Source organism: Gossypium hirsutum, chromosome A01 (assembly GCF_007990345.1).
Source record: "Gossypium hirsutum isolate 1008001.06 chromosome A01, Gossypium_hirsutum_v2.1, whole genome shotgun sequence".
NCBI lineage: Eukaryota > Viridiplantae > Streptophyta > Magnoliopsida > Malvales > Malvaceae > Gossypium > Gossypium hirsutum.
Window position 1 is genome coordinate 109,335,834 of NC_053424.1, and position 9,361 is coordinate 109,345,194.

The following is a 9,361-nucleotide window of genomic DNA, read 5'->3' on the forward strand; positions in this document are numbered from 1 at the left end:
ATTCCTGCTCTGAATAAGAGTATTAACTTGCATCAATATCTTGGAATATTAAAACAAGAATTAAGAACACATAATTAAGAACAAGTCAAATATTTATCATACAATTCAGATAATAATAACAAGATCCGTCTTAGGTTTCATTCTCCTTAGGTATTTAGGGGATTTAGTTCATACTTATGAAAGAAAATGTCTCAAAAGCATAAAGATAAGAAAACATAAGAAAACTAAAAACTCCTGAAGGAACTTGAAGGGAGATCTTCAGTTTTGATGATGAATCCGGCTTCTGAGATGGATCAATTGACTTTCCTTGAGTAATTCCCTACTTCCTACCCCGCGTCTCCCTCCTAAGTGCCTTATTAGGTGTTTAAATAGGCTTTAGAATGCCTAAGAGCCCTCAAAATTGGCCTTTTCCGAATAGGGTTATACTTGGGCTCGGCAGGGACACGCTCGTGTGACACGCCCGTGTGCGATTACTCCAGCCCATGGTCAAGGCTATTGAATAGGCATGGGCGTGTAGTCTACCCGTGTAAGTCGTGATTCGATCCTGCCAAAGAGACATGACCGTGTGACACGTCCGTGTGAGGAAGTCCAGGCCGTGTTAATTTTCCATGTAGGTCAATTTTCTCCGTTTTTGGCCCGTTTCTTGCTCTTTTTACTCTCCTATGCTCACCTAAGTATAAAACATGAAATTAAAGAATTAGAAGCATCGAATTCACCAAATCTAAGGAGAAATCATCCATAATTTTGTTAAGCATGGGATAAAAATATGTATAAATTACGGTTTATCAAATACCCCAGACTTAAGCCTTTGCTTGTCCTCAAGAAAATCCTCAACTCACAATCAAAATAAATTCTTCTCAATTTATAATCCCTATCAATAATATCTCAAAATAATCCATAAGTATTCATACATTGAAAATTCAACTAAAAGTATATTAAAGTTTCAAACATTCCAAGTTGAGTATTTTATCACGAAAACATAGGTGTCTCCCCTTATCTAAGTGATTACATTTGATCAAAATATCACAGAGTTTAACATCCTCACTAAAGATTCACTCAAATCACTCAAGGTATTTAAGGACGTCAATTAGAGCACTCATTAGTCAATATGAAAGCTATTGCCATAGGCTTGCTTGAAAATCAAATCTCCACCACTATATATTGAGCTGATATATCAATCAAAAAGGTCTTTTAGAGGGTTGTAATATGGCTTTGGTTAGGGGGTATGGTCACAAGCTGAAAGAAAAGGTTAGAATCGAGATTGAATTGAAAAATTACCTAGCTAGAAAAATAACCATCATCAGTTGAATACAAGTGAGCTTCTTTTCAGAATATGGAATTAACACTTAAGCTCAAAAATGACGAATTACTACTAATATGTGTTGAAGTATATATTTTTTAAGAACAAGTCAAATACATAGAAGAGCAAAACATAGCTAAGCAATTAGTTCAAATCAAATCTCGACAAAAATAGAGATCAAATTAGGGGATTTCAACAATAATGGGTTATGGGTTAATATTGAGGGTGAATCAATTAATGGCTTGTTAGGCTCAAAGGGGTTCACTAAGGGTCAATTATGAAGGTAGGCTTTTGTGGAGTGAGTGGGTTACACCTAAGTGCCTTTATTATCTTGATATATCAAATCAAATGGTGTGGTCTTGACATGCATAATTAAGCAAGTTCTAGAATAACAAATCAATACTGACGCACTCATAATAAAAGTGAGCATGAATAAAATATGCTCTAAATGCTCAAGATCTTACAAAAATTATGGCTTTTTGATGTTTAAACTTGTGAATTTCAACTCACGATAATACCTAAACTTAGGGAAACAACTTAAAAGTTTATAATTCTTCAAAAATCAACTTATCATGCTTGATTCCCTAATGTTTTAAAGTTTAAACAATCAATGCATAAATGCCTATGTTTTAATTCAAGCCATATCAATAAAAATCATAAATTAATTAAAATTCATTCTAATAGTGATATGAGTGATTCACGTGAGAATAAGACAAAATTCAGGGATTTCTAATAATGATATGAAAGTCCCCTCACACTTAAGATGTACATTGCCCTTAATGTACAAAGATAGATATATTGAAAAATATATATAAATAATTATAAGATAGGGAGAGAAGTGAAACTTCTTGAATGATGAATGAACTCCTTCATTTGGAGTTATGGAGCATAATCGGCCAAGGCAATGATTAGAATGGAAGAGGATACTCCGGTGGTGGTAGAGGTTCATTAGTCCATAAGTCCTGCGCCAAGATAATATTATATCTAGTGGTAGTTATGGTCGTGGTTGAGCAGGACATTGCAGTCGTGGAGAACCTTTGCCAGTGGAGTTTGTAGTTCCTATACGATAATGAGCTTTGGAGCTCTTTATAATTGTGATAGAATCATGAACTTTTTAGGAAATATAAGGAAGTATAATTACTCGTAATGAAATAGATGAAACTATAAATTATTCAATAAAAATTATAAAAACTAAAATTAAAATAATAATAAAGGAAAATAAAATAAAAAGTACTTAAATAAGATAAGTAAAGATAAATGTGAAAATAAAAATAATAAATAAAAAGTTTTTAAACATCGTCATCGCCGGATGGTTCACGAGGTGGTGGTGGCGATGAGATGTGGAAGTGCTGACAAATTTGATGTAGAGTCACATCAATGTGATCAAAGCGTTGAAAATATTACTGCTCAAATCGTGTAAGGCGCTCAGAGATGTCAGAGTATGAAGTCGCCGCATGAACTAGACGATGGATGGGTGGTGGTTGAGACGGTGGGTCCTCATGACGTGGATGGACATCATCAGTAATGTCCTTTGGGTCCTCCTCCTTGGTGGATTGGATGAGGTGGTACTGAGGAGGGTAGGTGCCACGTCATTTCTTGATCATTCTCATGTTTAGCATGCTCGAGATGCCTTGTGGTAACATCTGGCCGATGAGAGTAAGGGAGGATGATTGTGCCGCTGTGTTGAGGAGCCTGAAGTGTCGTGCCAATCGAGTCACATAGGGCCCGATAGAGATGATCCCCCCTTCGATGTCGCTCCATCTGATGGTGGATGGCGAGGGCGATGAAGTAGGCAAGGTCGAGGACGTGCCCGTTCGCCATGCTCTATAAGAAATAGGCGTCGTGGGTGGTGACAACGCCGGTACTCTCTCGTCGTTCTGTCAGAGTGTGGGCCAAGATAGGTGTAGGTATCGCAGGGATGGGGCGAAGGCCGATGCCTTAGAGCGGCTAGGATTATAGGAGGCCGAGGCAAGGATGAGGTCCCTCTAACACTTTGACTGAGTGTAGTGGATGTGGCGGTAGAGAGTGTCGAGTTCATTATCGTCCATGAACTCTTCCGTGTATAGCTCTAGCGCAATCCCGAACTCGGGTACGCTCAACTGGCGCATTAGACCACCAAGACGGAACTAGACCGTTCCAGGATTGTCGAAGTTGGTCATGACGGTCTGAAGATGGAATGTCGAGCAGAGTTCCAATATGAACTTGAGATTCTTCGGCTCGACAATCTCAAAGAAGAGCCCCCACGGGTCATTCGTCAGGAGGGCTCGGACCGCGTCAGCCAAATTGAATCTGTTCAAGTGCGGCCCAGTCAATGCAGCGGTCCATACCTAGGGGTCGAGCCCGTAATGTCTAAAATAGTTCCTCCTGGGGTCCCAAGGGAAACTCGAGGAAAGGGTGATGGATCTTAGCGGTAGGACCCAAGGATGATGCTGCTCCTTTCCTCTTCTTCGAGGCGGGGACAACAGTCTTTTTACAATATGAGGATGATATTGTATATCTGCATTGAAAAGTCGAAATTCAACCAATATGTCCCAAGAATAGCATGGAAAAACAAAACTAAATAGGAATATTTCATGAGACTCACGTACTAGATAAAGTAAATAAAAGTAAAACAACTGAAGCAAATATATTAAGTTATTAAAATAGGACTATGAGAATAATGCTACGGGAATATCTAATGCATGAGTGTATATGGGTAAGCATAACATCCATGGAAACGAGAAAAATAGATGAATGTAGTATGAAAAATGGCAATATTATTTAATGACAAGCATGAGTATTATTATTCTACTATGAATATTCACTTAAGATAGTCAAATAGATAAGAGAAATCATGAAATAGGCAAAATATTTAAAGAAAATAGAGTGAAAAAAGTAAACAAACACAAAAGGGAGAAGCTTGGGTCGTCGGAAACAGTGTTGTAGGCGGCACACGGGCATGGTGGGTAGGGCGTGTGGAGTTGCAGCGACTAGGGTTAGGGATTTTTTGGGAGGGAAATGATGAATAGTGAGGGGTTTATATAGATTTTGGGGCACACGGCCGTGGGACACGCCCGTGTGTCCTAATTTTTGCCTGTGTGTTTCACGATTTTTAAATTTAGGCGCGTCTGACATTCGCCTCACGCCCGTGTTCCTTGGGCGTGTGGGTGTACAATGCCGTGTCGCACAGTCATGTCTTGTTTCGTTCACTTCTCCCACACCTGTGTGTGGTAGCCCATGCCCGTGTTAGTTTGACAGTGTTGACCACGGGGGCTGGGCACGGGCGTGTCGAACGCTCGTGCTAATTTGACAGGTTTGCCCATGGTTTTAAAACATGGGCATGTCACATGATCATGTTGGTTTGGCAGTTTCATCCACGGCCTTATCACACGGCCATGGCTACTTATCACATCCCTTGTTGAGGAAAAATCTTTGCCTTGTTTTCACACGGCCGTATTGCACGGCCGTGTCTCCCACTGTGGTGTGTACATTGGCGTGTACCTGGCTGTGTGGATGGGAAAACCCTATGTTTCAAGACTTAGCTAGTAGGTTAGATGTGAAAAACTAGAATTTAAATAAATCATTACTGTTAGTGTTCGGGTTGCCTCCCGAGAAGCACTTATTTATAGTTTAAGCTTGACTTACCTCTCTGGTGTGTGATCATGGTGGCTTGAAGAGTTTACACTCCTCATCCCTGCTATCAACTTTATCAATATAAGGTTTAAGACGAGTATTGTTTACCTTAAAAGTTCTGAATTTGGGGTGAATTACCTCGACTATACTATATGGGAAAATACTGAGTACCGTGAGAGGAATTTCTTCATTAGGTTCAGAAGTGGTAATACGAGGATTTGTTGCATCTAGTAGTACTTTGTCTCTAACCTTAAGTTGATTTGGTGATGTATTAAGCTCGTCCTGGCTCGATTTTGGTTAATCGGGTGTTCTCAGTTTCTGTATCCGCCATTCATCTAGTTCCTTGATTTGTAGCCTTCGTTCTTCATAGATAGGTCCGTTATTGTTGCTTGAACATGACTCGTGTAGGTTCTTCGAACTTATTTCCTGCAAAGTAGGTTGCAACACATGGTTAGTTTTAGTAGAATGATTTATACAACCACCTTCAATTAAAGATTTGTTACTTGAATTACGAGCTTGAAGGGTGATTGTTTCGTCTCCCACACGAAGTGTGAGTTCACCTGTGCCAACATCAATTATTGTTCTAGCGGTTGCTAAAAAGGGCCTCCCTAAAATTAAAGGAACCTTACTATCCTCTTCTATGTCAAGAACAATGAAATCAACTGGGAATATAAATTTGTCAATATTAACGAGTACATCTTCAATAATCCCCCTAGGAAATCTGATTGTTTTATCGGCTAATTGAATACTAATCCTAGTTTGTTTGGGTTTCCCAAGACCTAGTTGTTTAAACATTTTGTGAGGCATGACATTGATGCTAGCCCCTAAATCAGCCAAAGCATTATTAACATCTAGGCTACCAATTAAATAGGGAATTGTAAAACTCCTTGGATCTTTTAATTTGTTGGCCAGCTTATTCTATAGTATGGCTGAGCAAACCGCATTTAGTTCCACATACGACGCCTCATCCAACTTTCACTTATTTGTTAAAAGCTCCTTTAAGAATTTAACTGCGTTTGGCATTTGCGAAAGAGCTTTAATAAATGGTAAGTTAAAATGTAACTTTTTTAATAATTTAAGGAATTTACTGAGTTGTTATGTGCGGTCTTTCCTTGTCACGTTTGGGTACGGCATACGAGGTTTGTACTCTTTACTTACCGATTTCTGGTCATTGCGGTACACCTCACCCTTACCTTTACTTACCATAGTTTCTTGCCTCTGTTCTGGTTCAGGTGCAACTAACCCTTCGTCATCTTGAATGGTAATTGCATTGATTTGCTCTCTTAGGTTAGATTCAGTGTTACTCGGCAAACTACCATGTAGTCATTCAAATATCAATTTAGCGAGTTGACCTATCTGAGTTTCGAGCCCTTGGATCGATGCTTGTTGATTTTTAAGTGCTGTCTCGGTATTCTAAAAATGAGTTTCAGACACCGAGATGAATTTTGTTAGCATCTCCTCAAGGTTCGGTTTTTTTTCTTGTTGGTAGGGTTGTTGTTGGAAGCCTGGAGGTGGTGGTGGTCTCTGATTCCCTTGGCCTCCCCATGAAAAATTTGGGTGATTCCTCCATCCTGCATTGTAAGTATTGCTATATAGATTATTTTGAGATCGAGGATTATTATCCATGTAATTTAACTGCTCGTTCTCCATATTGTGGCCATAGGGTGGATATTCTAGATTGCTCGATCCACCTCCTCTTGCTTCGCACTGCATACTAGGTGAACCTGTGAAGAACTAAAGAAACCATCAATTTTCTTATTCAAGAGTTCTATCTTATTAGAGAGCATGGTGACCGAATCGACGTTATAAACGCCAGCTGCTTTTGTTGGCTTTGTCCTCATAACTTGCCACTGATAATTATTCAGTGACATCTCTTCTATAAATTCATAAGCATCTTCAGGTATCTTATTAATGATAGTTCCGCCAGCGGCTGCGTCGATTATCTGTCGAGTCGAAGGATTCAGGCCATTATGAAATGTTTGAACCTGTAGCCAGAGTGGTAACCTATGGTGAGGGCTCCTTCTCAAAAGGTCCTTGTATCTCTCCCATGCATCATAGAGTGTTTCTAAATCCATCTGCATAAAAGAAGAGATATCATTACGTAATTTAACCGTTTTAGCAGGCGAAAAATATTTTAATAAAAACTTTTCGGTCATTTGTTCCCAAGTAGTGATTGACCCTCGTGGTAACGAGTTCAACCATTGTTTAGCCTTATTCCTCAACGAAATGGGAAACAACCGAATGCGAATGGCGTCACCAGAAACACTAGTGATTTTAAAAGTGTCGCAAAATTCTAATAAATTTGCCAAGTGAGCGTTCGGATCCTCATCCTGCAAACCATCAAACTAAACAAACTGTTGGATTATTTGAATGGTATTAGGTTTCAGTTCAAAATTATTGGCAGCAATAGCAGGCCTAACTATGCTCAATTCAGTTCTTGTTAAAGAAGATTTAGCATAATCATACATAGTACGTGGAGCAGGATTCTAATTAGCAGCAATCACAGGAGGTGGCGAATTTTCTTGGTTTTCAGCTATCTCCTCGGTTGTGGTTGGAATATCGTCCTCTCGCTCTTCCTATGTGTATATTAAGCTTTGCCTTATTTCTCTTCGGTTTCTGCGAACTGTGCGATTAATCTCACTATCAAACAATAATGGTCCCGACGGGTTTCTTCTAGTCATACACTATAAAAACCTGCCAGGAATGAATAAAAGATAAATTAGAAAAGAAAATAAAAATTTAAACTGCAGATAAAGTAGATTGGCTAAAGTAATAAAAATTGAGTGTTCCTAATATCTTAGGTCCCCGGCAACGATGCGAAAAGCTTTATATGTGATATTCGCGATAGGTTTTAAATATTTATAATTAATCGTTCTTGAAACTAACTATTATCATGATGAAGGCAGGTGTACCTATCGAATAGTAGTATAGCTTTAGCAAGACCGGATTGTCGAACCCAAAGGAACCAAGAGTACTAGTAATTACCTTCTTTTTATTATCTAGCCTAAAAATTAAGGGATTTGGTTATCTAAACTGATTACTAAATTAAGAATGCATAGAAAGAAAATTTGGGAAAATACTTTTTTAGAAAATTTGATTGATTAAGACAATACCTAAGGAAAATCCACCTAGACTTCACTTGTTATTTGACTCTGAATCAGACGATTTATTCATTTGACTTGATCCGTAGAAATCCCTAAGTTATATTATTATCTCTCTTGAGACTAATAACGTTTAACCCTAGGTTGATTAATTGAAATCTCTTTCTAATTAATGCCCTAGTGTTGCATTAACTCGATATGTGGATCCCCTTATTAGGTTTCACCCTAATCTGACAAAATCTTATCACCGCATCTCTAGTTGTGCAATCAACTCCGCTTAATTATGACAAATTTACTCTTAGACATGGTCTATTCCTCCTATGAATAAGAGTATTAACTTGAATCAATATCCTGGAATATTAAAACAAGAATTAAGAACACATAATTAAGAACAAGTCAAATATTTATCATACAATTCAGATAATAATAACAAGATCTATCTTAGGTTTTATTCCCCTTAGGTATTTAGGGGTTTTAGTTCATACTTATGAAAGAAAACATCTCAAAAACATAAAGATAAGAAAACATAAGAAAATCCAAAACTCCTGAAGGAACTTGAAGGGAGATCTTCAGTCTTGATGATGAATCCGGCTTCTGAGATGGATCAATCGGCTTTCCTTGAGTAATTCCCTGCTTCCTACTTCGCCTCTCCCTCCTAAGTGCCTCATTAGGTGTTTAAATAGGCTTTAGAATGCCTAAGAGTCCTCAAAATTGGCCTTTTCCGAATAGGGCTATAATTGGGCTCGGTAGAGACACGCCCGTGTGCGATTACTCCAGCCCGTGGTCAAGGCTGTTGAATAGGCACGGGCGTGTAGTCTACCCGTGTAAGTCGTGCTTCTATTCTGCCAAAGAGACACGACCGTGTGACACGCCCGTGTGAGGAAGTTTAGGCCGTGTTGATTTCCCATGTGGGTCCATTTTCTCTGTTTCCGGCCCGTTTCTCGCTCTTTTTACTCTCCTATGCTCACCTAACTATAAAACATTAAATTAAAGAATTAGGAGCATCAAATTCACCAAATCTAAGGAGAAATCATCCATAATTGTGTTAAGCATGAGATAAAAAATATGTATAAATTACGGTTGATCAACCCCTAACTCGTATCCGTCGCCGGACTAGGGTTAAGAGGTATTACTAAACATATTGGAACAATTCACATTCATTTCATAATTAACATAGCATCAAAGTCACAAATCATTATAGAGTCCCTTACGAAGGTCAATGAGACCTTAATCATACTTTAAAAAGGGGTCGGAACTAAATCAAGCTCATACAAAATTTTTCAAAAATTAAACTTTTTTCAAAGTTATAAAAGTCACATTCCCGTGTGAGCAAGTCGTGTGCCTCACA

The 9,361-nt window shown here is 38.6% G+C and overlaps 1 non-coding gene across 1 annotated transcript; it reads left to right on the top strand.

Annotated features, from left to right (window-relative positions):
• Window positions 1-6,913: 6,913 nt before the first annotated feature.
• On the top strand, window positions 6,914-7,020 carry LOC121208031 (small nucleolar RNA R71). The gene has a single exon (XR_005903065.1). It is a non-coding gene; the product is annotated as a small nucleolar RNA R71 (small nucleolar RNA).
• Window positions 7,021-9,361: the final 2,341 nt, after the last annotated feature.